Here is a 14493-nt window from a genome sequence, read left to right on the forward strand (position 1 = left end):
GGGGGTGGGTAGAAGAGAAGTACCTTTGAATGCGGATGCGCTGTGCTGGGTCGTCCCAGGTGGGAAAGGGGGTGGAGTAAGCAGGAGAGATGTGAAGATTGATCCTGGAGACGCTGCTCTTGCTTCTGACCTTGGACACGTTATTTTTGACTTTCTGGACCTGTGAACTCATGGTAAAATGGAGTGGGGGAGGGGAGTAGATTATCTTCCAGATCTCTTTCAGCTGTAGGGGACCCCAAGTCTGTGGGGTCCTTGGAAGAATAGAGAATACTACAGGGTAGGCCACGTGGGCCTCACACTGAAGCCCAAGTTCTTCTTTCTAGTGTTGGCAAAGGTGACCTTGACTAGAAGCCCCAGTAGCTTCTGGGGCTTGGGAGACCTTTCCATAGTGGCCGAATTACAAAGCGACCCAGAGGGCAGCCTCTGGGCTCAGAATGTCCCAGCTCTGCTACTTACTACCTATGTGACTTTGTGCAAGTTTTTGAGTCCATCTGCCTGTCATTTTCATCGTTTGTGAAATAGTGTTAATAGTAGGATTTCCATCCTGGGTTGAGGAGAAGGTTAAAGCTAAATGAAGTAATACAAAGCAGAGTTTAACACAGCGCCTAGCAATGGCACATGTTTAATAAACAGCTGTAATTGTTCCTGTGGTTCTTAGTATGCTTCCCTTCTCTCACCTGAGGGAACCAGCAGACTTCTTTTGGCTGAACCTAACTCAGCCCCACCAAACAAAAGAAGGAACTAAATTTGCAGAAATAGAAAGTCTTTCTTCCCACTGGGTCTGTTCTGAAGTCCCACGAACGATCAATTCTTCTAGTTTTTTATGCTAGCCCTTAAATATTCCTTCTTCCTTCATCCCTGCAAATGCCACCTCTTTGCAACAAACAAATCTCAATACCAAATACAACAACGTCTTTTTTTCTTTTTTAAAGAACAGCTTGAAGCTTGGTTGAAGCAGAAATATTACTCTGTTAGAGCTTAGAATTTGCAAGTGTAAGTCTCTTCCACAGCCAGGTGCATGAGCCCCAAAAGATAAGGGTGTTAAGAATGCTAAGAGGTGCCTTTCCATGTTGGAAATACTCTCAGATTAATTTGAAGGCACTCGTTAATAGCGTACTATTTCTTCACTCTTGGCACATTGTTATTGCTCAGCTTGCTAACTTGATGTCTTAAAATCAAACTCTTGATTAAAAAATGGTACAAGGAATTAAATATTACCACTTCTAAATCGCTCCCCAATACTAAGCATATGAAAAACACTTTTGGCTGCTTTTTTGGAAGATGAAAGGTTTTCTGAGAAAGAGGGCAGATGTAGAGGTCTCGAAGGCAGGAGGCTGCTTCTGCAGTGAGTGTTGTCAAGTTGCCACAGTCAGATAGGGGCCGCTGAGATGGAGTATGTGCCTGAGGTCCCCAGCCTGGGGGAGACCAAAGCACTCTCTGGAAAGATGTCAGAAAATGATCCAAAATGCTCTCTGAAAAGATGTCAGAATAACCCTGTATGAATACGTTTTGATTGACCTATTTGTTTTTCTGTATTTCCAACTGGCATGGTGCTGTGCCCAAGAGGCATGTGAGGTTGCAGAATAAACATAACATGTTCTGTAGTACTGGTTGGTCGTGACACCTGCTCCACCTCCTTTAAAGATTTAAATTAACAGGGATATATTTGGGAAGCTGTTTTGCAAATGTGGAGGTTAGGAACACAAGCCTTGTGGTTAAGCAAAGCTGTGCCAAATCCGGGCTTTGGCACTAATGAGCTTCAGCAAGCAACCTAACCTCTCTGAATCTCAATTTCACCATGTGTGGAATGGGGGCAATAATACCCACTTCATAGGATGGTAATGGACACTAAATGAAATTAAGTTTAGCTCTTAGCACAATGCCTGGTGTATGTAAGTGCTCAGTAAGTGGTGATTATGACAGGCTCTTGGTAAGAGCAGAGTTAATTTGGTTGCAAGCAACAGCAATCAACTCAGTCTAGCTCAGATAAAGGGAGGTTTATTGAAGAATATAACAGGCCATCTCAAGGCAACCAAAGATGGGTAGTACAATTCAGCTGGTTTTGCAGGGACTGACCTGGTAAGTCTAAAACCAGTGACTCCTTCATTATGCTTTTTTCTGTATCTTTATTCCGTTTGTTTCCTGGGACTATGTGTCAACTAATTCACCTCTGCCATTTGGGATACTTTGTTTAGAAAAATTTGAGAAAGTTTGACTGAATGTATTCCTGATATTGTGGATAAAAAAGATGAACTGTCAAAGCAACAGAACCTCAGATACCTTCTAATTCATGGAAGGCCACAATGTAGCACAGGGGTTGCTTCTCAGCCCTCTTAAGTCTATGGCAGATATCACCAATCAATCTTGACAGTGTTTTATGCTGAGTTCACAGTTGGCCTCATAATCCTTCTTAGCTTTACATTTCCAGACAACCACTAGTAAATGAATGGAGGGAACTCATGAGACTGATAGGCTATTCTTTAACCACTTTGCTGTAGATGAAGAACAGAGGTTCAGAGAGCGGAAGTGATTCGCCCAAGGTCACATGGCTGAGCTAGAATTAGAACCACACATTTTTTCGTGGGTAAAACTATCCTGCAAGAGAATCAGAATGCTGTGAAGAGCTAAGCCAGTGGGAGCTGGAAAACTCCAGGGAGGTTTTTTTTTTGTTTGTATTTATTTATTTATTTATTTATTTATTTATTTATTTATTTATTTATTTATTTTAAAGATTTTATTGGGGAATTGGGGGAGAGAAACAGCATTGGGGAATCGGGGAAGGGGAACAGACAAATTGCTGTCATTTTATTCTTCAGTCTGGTTGTGGAGGACGTTGCTTCACTGGCCCATGTTGGTATTATCATTGCACTCTTCCTGGGTGAGGCAGATTGGTTGCTGGCCTCTGGACGGCCACTCACAGTGGCTCTTGGCAGCTCACACTGGCTGCCAGCCTCTCATGCTGGCTGCCAGCCACACACGGTAGCTTATGACAGCCCACTGCAGCAGGGGCTGCAGCCTATGCCATTGCCGGTGACTCATGGAAGCCCAGCTCCAGGTTGAGCGGTTGTTCACCATCTTAGCTGTAGAGAGTGCAGCATCACTGGCCCTCATGTGGGATCCGAACCCGGGCCCTGCTGCTCAGAGCTGGCGTCCCAAGCCAGCTCTTAAGCAACGCACCACCCGGCCGGCCCGCCATGATCTCCATTTCTGAAAGGCTGCCTATTTTATTATTATTTTTTTTATTATTTTTTTTAGCTGAACCATCCTGCTACCTATTGGCAGCTTAGCGGCTGCTCAGCTCGGGCTGGCCTCGAACCGCTGTTGCTCAGAGCTCAAACTCTTGAGCGAGCTCTTAACCAACTGAGCCACTCGGCCGGCCCAAGGCTGCCTATTTTAGAAATTCTTCACTATTGCAGGTCTTCAGGCAGAGCCTGTTAATTGGAATTTTCAGAGACAATTTTGGCTATAGGTTAGACAGTTGGGTGAGAAGTTTCTAAAAAATGTTTGAAGTAAAGCCCAGTTGAATTCCAAGTCCATCTTCACCATCTACTAGTCGTGTAACCTCGAGCAGTTTACTAAACCACTCTGTGCCTCAGTTTCTTCCTCTGCACCATGTGGATATTACGAGCACAGGCTGTTTGAGGGTTCAGTGGAACGATATAGGGAATACTCAGCAAAGTGTCTTCATAAGTGATAACATCAGATTTTTTATAATTAATTTGTAACTAGAATGTTCTCTTGACTCTCTAGGATTCTGTGATTTTCTGTAATTTGTTTTAAGGATTCCTGAAAAGGGGTAACACTGGGTATTTTTCATTTTTTCCATGGCATTCATCCTTTCTCAAAGGTAGATGTGGCATTTGGGCAGCAGAGGAAGAAAGGAATCTGAAAATAGGATGTCAGAGCTGGAAGAACACTTCAAGGCCAGATAGCTCTAGTTCAGCTCCTTACTTCTACAGATGTAGAGATCCAAGCGCGAAGAGGCTAAGTGACTTGCCCAAAGTCATACAGCTAGTTTGTCACAGAGTAAAAGAAATGAAGCAGGGGCCGGCCGAGTGGCACGATGGTTAAGAACTGGCTTGGGACGCCAGAGGGCCCCGGTTCGGATCCCACATATGAGGGCCAGTGACACTGCCCTCCACAGCTAAGATGCTGAACAACAACTCAACCTGGAGCTGGGTTGCCATGAGTCACTGGCGACGGCATAGGCTGCAGCCCCTGTAGCAGTGGGTTGCCAAGGGCTACCGTGTGTAGCCAGCAGCCAGCGTGAGCGGCCAGCAGCCGCAGTGAGCGGCCCGTCCAGAAGCCGGCGACTGATCTGCCTCGCCCGGGAAGAGCGCAATGATGGTGCCAACTTGGGCCAGTGAAGCAACATCCTCCACAACTAGACTGAAGAACAAAAGGACAGCAACTTGTCTGTTCCCCCTCCCCAATTCCCCAGCTCTGTTCCCATCCCCCCAATTCCCCAATAAAAATCTTTAAAAAAAAAAAAAAAGAAATGAAGCAGGTGAGAAGTCAAGGGATGCCTGCACTGGAAAATATAAAATACATGACCTTGCAGCTATCTCTGAGCTTCAATTCTCTCACTGGCAGAGAATAATTCATTATTCATCATCATTATATCATAGCCTTCTAAGGCTGTTGGTGAATTAAATGAGGTAATACATAAGATGGCTTGGGACAGTGCCTGATACATAGTAAGCACCCAGTAAGCATCAACAGTAAAGATGGTGACAATGACATTAATAACATCAGATCAGCATTAGATCTAAGTGGGTCAACAGGAAACCAGGCAGTGGATCCAGGAAGCAGTTGCCATTATCAGCCCCTCTCTTGTTTGCCTCTTGGTGTGGTGTTCATGGGGTGTAGTTTTGGCAGAAAATCCTATGCATATCTTCTGTGTGGCATGCTACTTTCTCTACAGCTGGGTAGAGGAAGGCAGGCTGGGAACTGGGTGGGGGTGGCCATACTTCTAACTCTTTGTAAAACTGCAACCAGGCAGGCTCGAGTGGAGTGGAGTGCTAGTAGGATGGGATGGGATGTAGAAGGAGAAAGAACTAGATTAAGGAAGTCTTAAAAAACCAGGGTTTTAATCCACCTGACTTGCACATGGGCTGTGCTTCTCCTCTTTGAGTTTCTGTTCCCTGCTCCATGAAAAGGATGTTTGTTTAATTCATTTGTGAACTGCTGACTGGGTCCCTACTCCATCTGGGCATTGGGCTAGGTGCGGGGACACAGCGGACATCCTGGTTCTCCTCTGGTGCCTGGCAGAACAATCTCTTTTGTGCTCACCACATGAGGACACTGTGCAGTCCAGATGCTCACAGAAATAAAAAGAATTAGCAATTTAAATTATAATTATAAATTTAATTGCAAATTCAAATTGTGTTCTAAAAGGAACAACAACAATAAAAAAGATTATCCTGGCATATAATAGACACCTAACAAATACTTATTAGGTAGATGAGAGTATGTGAAAGGACCAAGTGCTGAATGTATAAAAAGAACAACTCTAATTACCTTTGTTTTCAAGACGTATCAGGATGGCGCCCCCTTGGGGAGAGGAGCAGCAGAGTAGGAAAGAGTTTACAGGTGTTAATTAGAGGAAGTGGCATGATGTCCAAGATAAATTTCACCTTCTTCACCTGCTTCTTCAGGGCTGTGTCAGCCCCAGTGAAATATATATTATTTTCCAATTTCACAACCCATCATTCTTCCCTTTTTCTTTTCTTTTCTGGCTTTTTATTCTTTTGTGTTCGGTAAAACCTTTCTGACATTTGCTCTCATGGGAACATTGGCTGTTAGTCAAATCCTTCTTCCCTTCAGGGAAACAAAAGCAAATCAATACATGATATTAAACAATCTGGAAGACCCTAGTGAGTTAACATTTTCCATAAATGTCAGCCAGCCCTGCAGCTGTGGATGGTCTCACTCTTCACATCAGTCATTTCCTCTTGATTCTCTCAGCTGCCCCTTGATATCTCCCTTGAAGTGGCAAGGAAAAAAATAAGCTTGGAAGATGCGAAGTGGTAGACTGGTCCCCATCACTGAAAGCAATCCAAGAGCGGTCTGATGACCTTCCTGTATGGGACAGGGTGTCATTCAGGGTTCTTTCGATTGTAAGTGATAGAAAACTCATCTCAAGGACAGGCCAACCTCGAAGCTGTTGTGGGTTTGATTCCACACCATACTTGCAATATAGCGAGTATCACAATCAGACATGTAATGTTTTTGCTGGTGGAGGGTCTTGCCTTCAACTTGTAAAAAATGCCACATCTGTGAAATGCAGTGAAGTGGTGAAGTGAAGCACAGTAAAATGAAGTATGCATTTCACTAAAAAAAAAAAAAAAAGTAATGGTTCAGGGCACTTAAAATCCAGGAATAGGGATGGCTTCAGGGATGGTTTGAAACTGGGGTTCAAATGATTTCCTTGGGAGCCGATTTATTTCTCTCCATCTCTTGGCTCCACGTTCTGCTGCTTAAGCTTATATTCAGGTTCCAAGATGGGAGCTAAAACTCAAGTCCTACCATCTTCTCAGCTTTATCCCCAGCAGGGAAGAGCATCTGCTTTCACTCCAGCATTCCCAGCAAAAGGCATTTTCTCTCATTGGCTCTGCTTGGAACTCATGTCCACTTCTGAACCAACTGCTACGTCAGGGGGGAATGGCATGGTCTGATTGGGTTAGAGTATGGGTGCTGTGATCCACACATGGAGTTGGGGTGGAACTCTCTGCAAAGCCTATTGGCTGAAAGTAGTGGAGAATGCGGTTGTCAGAGGGGAAATCAGGGTACCCCACCCAGAGAATGGGGAACTAAAGGAAGATATCACATGTCACAGATGACTGACCTATTCTGTCACTTTCTAGGGCCTATGATCAGGAAGATTACCTACCGGTTATCAGGTTATGTTGTGTGTATGACTCAGGGTTGTAAACTTCCATTGGTGATATTAGTCATTGATACAAGCTAGGGCACTGTTATCTTAGAACCTGGTCATCAAGTGGAGGCCCGAAAGGCTGTTCCAAGTTCACCCAGCATGGGAATGGCAGGGCTGGAGTGAGCTGCAGCCTTCTGAGCGTCTCCCCTCTCTTCCTTATGCCTTAGTTCCCCCACCTCCCCAGCCTGCTTCTGGAAGAGCTACTCTCCTGGCAGTGTCCTGCTGCAAAGGGACAAATGCTTACCCTGTAGACTGGGTGATTAATGGTAACGCTGAATCCACAGCAAGAGTGTGGCAACCACTGGGATCAGTTGCAGGCTTTTAGCACCTGCTGCTTGAAAGCCAGAGCAGGTGGTGAAAGGAAGAAAGTAGGGAGAGAAGTAGCATTATTTTGAGGAACAAAGCACAGATAATTCTTTTCTTCTTCTTATTCGTCTATCCCATCTGTCTGTCCTTTGCAGGGACAGTCTTATGAAGCATAGAAAGAGGTGGTAAAGGGCAGAGAACTGAGGACCAGCTTGAAATCCAGAGATCTGAGTCCTCATCCTTAATCTGCTCTGTGATGTTAGGCAATTCCAGCCCCTGCTCTGGGCCTCTGTTTGTCCATTTGGTAAAATGAGGCAGCTGGACAACAGAGAACATCCGTGACTGGATATTTTCCCATTCCATTTGGAGTGCTCGCTCACCTGTGTGATCAGAGTATGATCCTTGGATGCCTTGTCTCTGTTGTATCCCATAGAGCCTGGAGCCCAGGGCATTTACAGCACAGCTGCAGGGGCACAACCCCCTTGCAGGTGTGCAGTGTAGCAGCTTCTGAGTCCCTGGCATTTAGTAGGTGCTCAGTAAATATGTCCAGAATGGCTGAATATGGTTTAGCAGAGCCCAGCAGGCCCCAGTAGGAATCATTCTACCATTATAATGTTCTTTAGGTCTTGAAAGCCATTCATATTTGGGTCTCCTTTTAAAATGCAAACCATCTCAGGATCATTTGCAGTTTAAGCTCAAAGTAAATACCATCTTTCGATTTATCGAAAACATGGGAGTCAGATTAGCGTCCTGCAGGTGGGCGCAGAAGAGAAATAGCTAAGCAGAAGGGTCTGGATGCCAAAAAGCTGGGTAGAGTGTGGACCTCGGGTCTTTAAGGAATTAAAATATTATGAACTCTTATAAGCATCCAAAGTGAATTTACAATATAATGAATACCCATATATTTACCACCAAGTTTGGGAAATAAAATATTACAAATAAAATACGACTCTTCTGTGGACTTTCCCCATTTTCCTCCATTCCCAGAGCTACTCATGACCATGACTGAAGGTTTAATATTCCCATGATGCTTTAGAGTCCCTACATATATGTGCATACATAAGAAATACTCAAAAAGCTTGCATATTGTTTTTGACTTTATAGACATGGAATCATACTGTAGGCATTGTTCTGTAATTTAACTTTTTCCTTTAATATTGTTTTGATGTTTATCCATATTGACATTTGTAGTTTTAGTTGACTCATTTTAAATGCTGTGTAGTAATCCCTTGAATGAGAGTAATATACAGTCAACTTTCCCATTCTCCTGTTGATGGATATTTAAGTTGCTTCTATGTTTTTGCTATTGGGTTGTCGGAAAAGTCATGACATATTTTTCATTGCAAAAATGCGTCATGAGTTTTCCGACAACCCAATATAACTAACACTCTGTGATACCTCTTTGTTACATGTAGATGAGTTTTTCTGGGGGATACGACTAGGAAAAGGATTGCTGGGACATAGTGTAGCCTCATCTTCAACATTATTAAGTGTTAACACAAGTATCCAAAGGGTGGGTACCAGTTTCCGTCCCAGCCCAAGCAGAGTATGAGAGCTCCTTCCTGAATGACGTTGACCGTCCATGAAACACCTTGTTCTGCTTATTCGTGCAATGATTTATACTCTTATTCAAACACCAATAATCCTCCTAACACAGGCTAAGAGGAAGGGAGGTGAAAGGAACAATCTTTCGGGACATTTAACTTGAGTTAGACACATATAGATTTTTGGTGGAAGCCAGTATTATGCAGACTTTGAAATCTGATTAATTTGAATCCTGGCACTGCCATTTAATAGTTATATGGCTTCACACAATGTGGTTTGTCCCTCTTGCCTCAGTTTTTTTCTCTGTCAAATGGGTATGGTAATTGTACTTACCTCATGGGTTATTTGAAGGATCTGATGAGCTAATACTTGTAACACACTTAGCATAGTGTATGGCCTGGTTTATAGTAGGTGGTCAATACTGTTATTACAGGTCACATTACCATTAATACACTCATTATCACTTTTTTTCATCCTTGAGGGCACTCTTTTCAGCCAGGAATCTCACATTAAAAAATATATATATATGCTGAACAAACTGCATGAATTAAGCTGCATTTAGTTCTTTATTTCATTTTTAGTATCAAGGCCATATATGACTGCTAACCAGCTTCTCACTAGCAGGAGGGAACAGTGTTGACATATTGGGTTGTATAATTCCAGCCAAAAACAAGGATATTCAGTTTTTAGTTAGCCGGTGTGGCTTCATCACATGGAGGTGTGCAGTTTCCATCATGTTTTTGGAAATGTTGTCTTTAACCAGTGACTATCCCTGATGACCTCGAGGTTGTGACCCTGTTCTAGCCCTACCTCTATGTTTCATAGATGGGAAAACAGGTACAAAGAAGAGCAAGAAATTTCTAATTGTTCCTTCATGGCGACACAATCACTTACTTAGTTGCTAAGTCTCACCTTGGTTCACATGTAAGACTAATAATTGGAAGAGGGGTATCTGGTTATCTTTTGCTGTATAACAAACCTCCCCAGAATTCAGTGGCTTAAAACAACAATTTATCATCTCTCATTTTTCTATGGGTTGGATGGCCTCAGCTGGGTGGTTTTTGTTTGGGGTTGCTCATCTCAGATGCAGGCTGGGGCTGCTGCTAGGTTCCGGTAGGCTGGATATCCAAGATGGCTCCCTCACATGATTGGCAGTTGGGGCTGGCTGTCAGCTCAAGTGCCTGCACATGGTCTTTCTGTGCGGCTTGGATGTCTCACAGCATGGTGTCTGGGTTCTGAGAGGGAGTATCTCAAGAGTGTTCCAAAAGGAAGGAAAGCAGAAACTACCAGACTAATTAAGGGTGGAGCCCACTTCCCTCTGCCATATTCTACTCATCTGTGCAGTCACAGGCCCCAAGATTCAAGGAGTGAAAGTAGATTCCATGCTTTGATGAGGGGGTGGCAAAGTCACATTGCAGCATGTGGGATGGGAGGTATTGCAGTTCTCTTTGGAAAGGGATAAAAATGTCTGTCATGGCATCTTTTCTTTTTCCTTCCTCCCAAGGATTTGCGAACATCTGCTGTCACCTGCTGAGGGATGTAAATGAAATTGTGGCCTTTCCTCCCCAGCTCTGCCAGTTCTGGGGGCAGAAAGGAGAGGCAACTTAATAATCCCAGTTGAAAGAATTGAGAGGGTGAAAAACTTTGTTTCCTGGCAAAGCAGACATATTAAATATTTAAAAAAATATATTTTACTGAAGCAGCCATGTGCGTGTAATAAAAAGGAAAAAAAAATTTAAACTTGTTTTTGGGGCATGTTCATAATAAACATCCTGTTCTTGAATTATTAAAAACAATGTTGAGTAAAGAATTGCTTAATTTTGTAAATAATTTTTTAAGCAAGTTATTATTTTCTCCGAACTTGAGTTTGCTGAAAATGCTCCAAGAATTTTATTACCAACATGACTGCATAATGTGATTGTGTAATTAGTAATACATCTGACACTGTTGGAGAGATTTAGTTATACTTAGGGCAAGAACAAAATGTAGTATTTCATTATTTTTTAAGACTGCATGAGGAACAATGCCCTGATTTGCTGGTTGAGTTTTTTCTATTTTTTTTTTTAATGATGTATGGCTGAAGTCACAGAGTAAGAACCAACATTTAATGGTATCGGGTCTGTGGATAAAACGTAGTTTGAAACTGGAGTGACCTAGGTTTGAAACCTGATGCTGCCTCTTGCCACCTATGTTTTTTCTTGAGCAAGTTACATAACCAAAATCTCAAAATCTTTATCTATAAAATGGGAATAAGAATGTCTATCTCATAAGGTTGCTTGGACTCCTAAATGGGATAATGTACATAGAAGGCCTGGGGCATTTGGTCAGGTTCCTTTGTCTTCCCATCTGATTCTGTGTGAGTGCTTGTTTTTGTGAGTGGCGGGCGAGGAGGGTCAGTTTAAGATCCATCTTAGGTGTGTTTACTGGATGCAGGCCAGCGTTGGTAAGTGAACTGGATTGTCAATTTTTCACATAGATACACCAAGGAAAGTGTCTATTCAAGGAGTCTACCAACTACATTTAGAATGGCTTGAATTAACAGTTATAAGTTACATCTTAAATAGATGAACTTTTCTTGTACTATTTGGTTTGGAGGAACAAATGTTGATTTAGGGAATGGAGTTAGGAAACTACCTGTAATCTCAGGTGGTGGTGACTTCAGCATGATGGATGAGATTGTGCTTTGTAAGTATCTTGGATTATCGTCCCAGAGTGGTAGGCAGAATTCTGAAGTGACTCTCTAATGTCCCTCGCTTTTCTATAATCTCCTTCCTGTGAGTGTGGGTGGAACCTGTGAGTATGATGGGCTGTCACTCGCATGATTATGCTACACAGCCAAAGGGATATTGTAGGTGCATACATGGTAACCAATCAGTTGACTTTGAATTAATCGATGGGATGGGCCTCATCTAACCACCTGAGAACTTTAAATCTGGGTCTAGAGGTTAGAGATGGAGGAAGTAAGATTCAAAGCATGAGGAAGATTCCATGCGAGGGAGAGTTTCCAGTGCTGGTCTCAGAGATGGAAGGGGCCACATGGTGGACAGGAGATGATCTCGAGGAGCTGAAATTAATCCCTGGCCAATAACCAGCAAGAAATGGGGGCCTCAGTCTTACAGCCTCAAGGTGCTGAATTCTGCCTACAATGATGTGAGCTTAAAAGAGGACCCCTGGTGATATAAAGGATGGCAGCCCCACCAGCACCCTAATCTCAGTCTGATGAAACCACGAGCAGAGAGCTGAGCCATGATGTGCTTAGATGTTTCATTGTACTTACAGAAACTGCGAAATAATAAATTTGCATTGTTTTAAGCCACTAAGTTTGTGGTAATTTGCCATGCCCCAATATAAAACTAATAGGCCCAGTAATTCTCATTGTAAGATCTGAAGTTGAATTATTTGCTTTCTATTTCTGGTTTAGTCTATTTCCCTGATGGGTCTCAGCTGAGTAAGGCACGCGCTATTCAGATGAGGAGTTGTAGAGATTGAGAGCTGGGGCCTAAGGCCACAACTGAATAACTATGACGAAGGTTAGCTGCCTAACTGACCATAGCCATACCCTCAGATGGGATGGGCTAATAGCAGCCACTCCCACCCATGGGACTAGGTTTCCTTGGCTGTAGCTGATTAATCCAAGGCAAGATGCTGAGAATTGGAAGCTTGGAATGAACAGACTCTGGTCTGGTGGTCCCTGGAGCCAACTTCCCATAATGGCAGTGCTCTGGTAAGAAGGCCCCCACCCCCACTCCCTTGCTGCCCAGACCCCTGGAGCCAACTTGCCCCCTGCCTTTCTTGATAGTCCAGTATCTTTCCATTAAGTCCTCTTTGTGATTTAAGATGCCAAAGGCAGATTCTGTTGCTGCTAATAAAAAGAACCTCTCCTAATAGAGGAGCAGAGACTTTCAGAGCTAGAAGGAGCTTGAAACATCCTCTGCCCCACTGTGTGGTCTGGCTGAGCATGGCAGAGATCTCTATGCCCTACAATGATGCTTCGTGCTGCCCAGGCTGGCCCATCTGTCTAGCCTCACTCATGCCCTTCCCCACCATCTGTAATAATAACCCCCTTTCCCTACCCCTCCAAACTGACTCACCTTTGGAGATGCCATCTCCTCCATGTGAAAAGCTTCAAAAAGTTGTGCCATGAATATTTAAAATATCTTTTCTTTCTGCCTCTTGATATTTTCTCCACCTTTAACTTTCACAGGTTATAATGCAAGGGTGTTCTTAGGGTAAGATACATTTTCTGTGTGAATTGTTACAAATTCCAACTGTGTTCCATCATAATAATAGCAAACACTTTTGGGCTAAGACTCCGAAGCCAGGCTTACTAATACGTTTTAAGTGCTTCATGCAGTTTGACTTGTTTAATTTAATCCTTTTTAAAAATTCATTGAGGTGTAGTTATTATTACTTCCTCTTTTACAGATGAAGACATTGAGGTTTCAATAGGTTTTCTAAATGAACCAGGTTATATTTCAGACTTGTCTATGTCCAGTTTGTGACAGCATGATCAAATAGTGAAGCATCTCTATTTTCCCCCTTTGCCACTGTCTCTGTGCCTTTTATTTTGCACACACACACACACACAAAAAAAAGAAAGAAAGAAAGAAAAAATAAAGGACAGTGCTGAGAGGTTTAGGGTAATGTGACCTCCGTAAGAATGCTGGACACGAAGGGAAGGACTATATCTGGTTGGTGTGAAGAAGCAGGGGAGACATACTTGAGAAATGGCACCTGGGAGGTGAAGTAGCTTGTATTTTCTAAAGAAGGCTGCAGTCATTCTCACATTCTACACGTTTTTCTAGAATTTCAGTATTCCTTAACATGAAGTAGAATTCATGTCCCTTCCCCTTCACCATGGGTGGGTCTTTGTGACTGCCTGGACAAACTGTGTACCAGGGAAGTGATGCTGTGTGACTTCTGAGGCTAAGTCATAAATATGGCATGCTATCACATGCTATTACATGCTCACTCTTGTAACCCAGTCACCGTGCTGCAAGGAAACCCAAATCAATTCATGGAGAGTTCCTGGCTGAGTTCCTGGCCAATGGCCAACACCAGTTTTCTAGCAATGTGAATAAGCTATCTTGAAAGTAGGTCCTCTACTCTTTACTTGAGCTACTCCAGCTGTTGTCACATGAAGCAGAAAGAGTGCCCCACCCCCCACATCCTTTGAAATTAAGACTCATCAGCAAAATAAATGACTTGTTTTAGATCACTAAGTTTTGGAATGGTTTGTTAAACGGTAATAGATTAATGATACAAAAGAGGCTTTGACATGTGGATGTCTTTCCAAACAAAGCTATGAAGGCCCTTTGCTGCTTATTGACAGCTGGTGGTGGTGGTGGTGGTGGTAGTTGTAAATATAATAATAATAATAATAATAATAATAATGCTATTAATAGTGTAATGGTAGCAGCAGGTAAGTTTCACCAAGTATTTTTCTGTTCTACTCATGCAAAGGGTTCACTCTTAATCTCATTTAATTCTAATGATGGTTCAATGCCACAGGTACTGTCACCCTCATTTTACAGATGAGGAAACTGGGGATTAGAGAATTTGAGTTTTGTTTAAGGTCACATAGCTTCTAAGGGGTGCTATCCGTCTGCCTCCCCAACATCCTTTTGCAGTATTCCGAGACTCTAACATTTCCTTCCTACCTGCCCAGACTCTCCCAGAAGATTCAGTACCTCATCCAGATAGGG

Source organism: Hipposideros armiger, unplaced genomic scaffold (assembly GCF_001890085.2).
Source record: "Hipposideros armiger isolate ML-2016 unplaced genomic scaffold, ASM189008v1 scaffold_279, whole genome shotgun sequence".
Classification (NCBI taxonomy): Eukaryota; Metazoa; Chordata; class Mammalia; order Chiroptera; family Hipposideridae; genus Hipposideros; species Hipposideros armiger.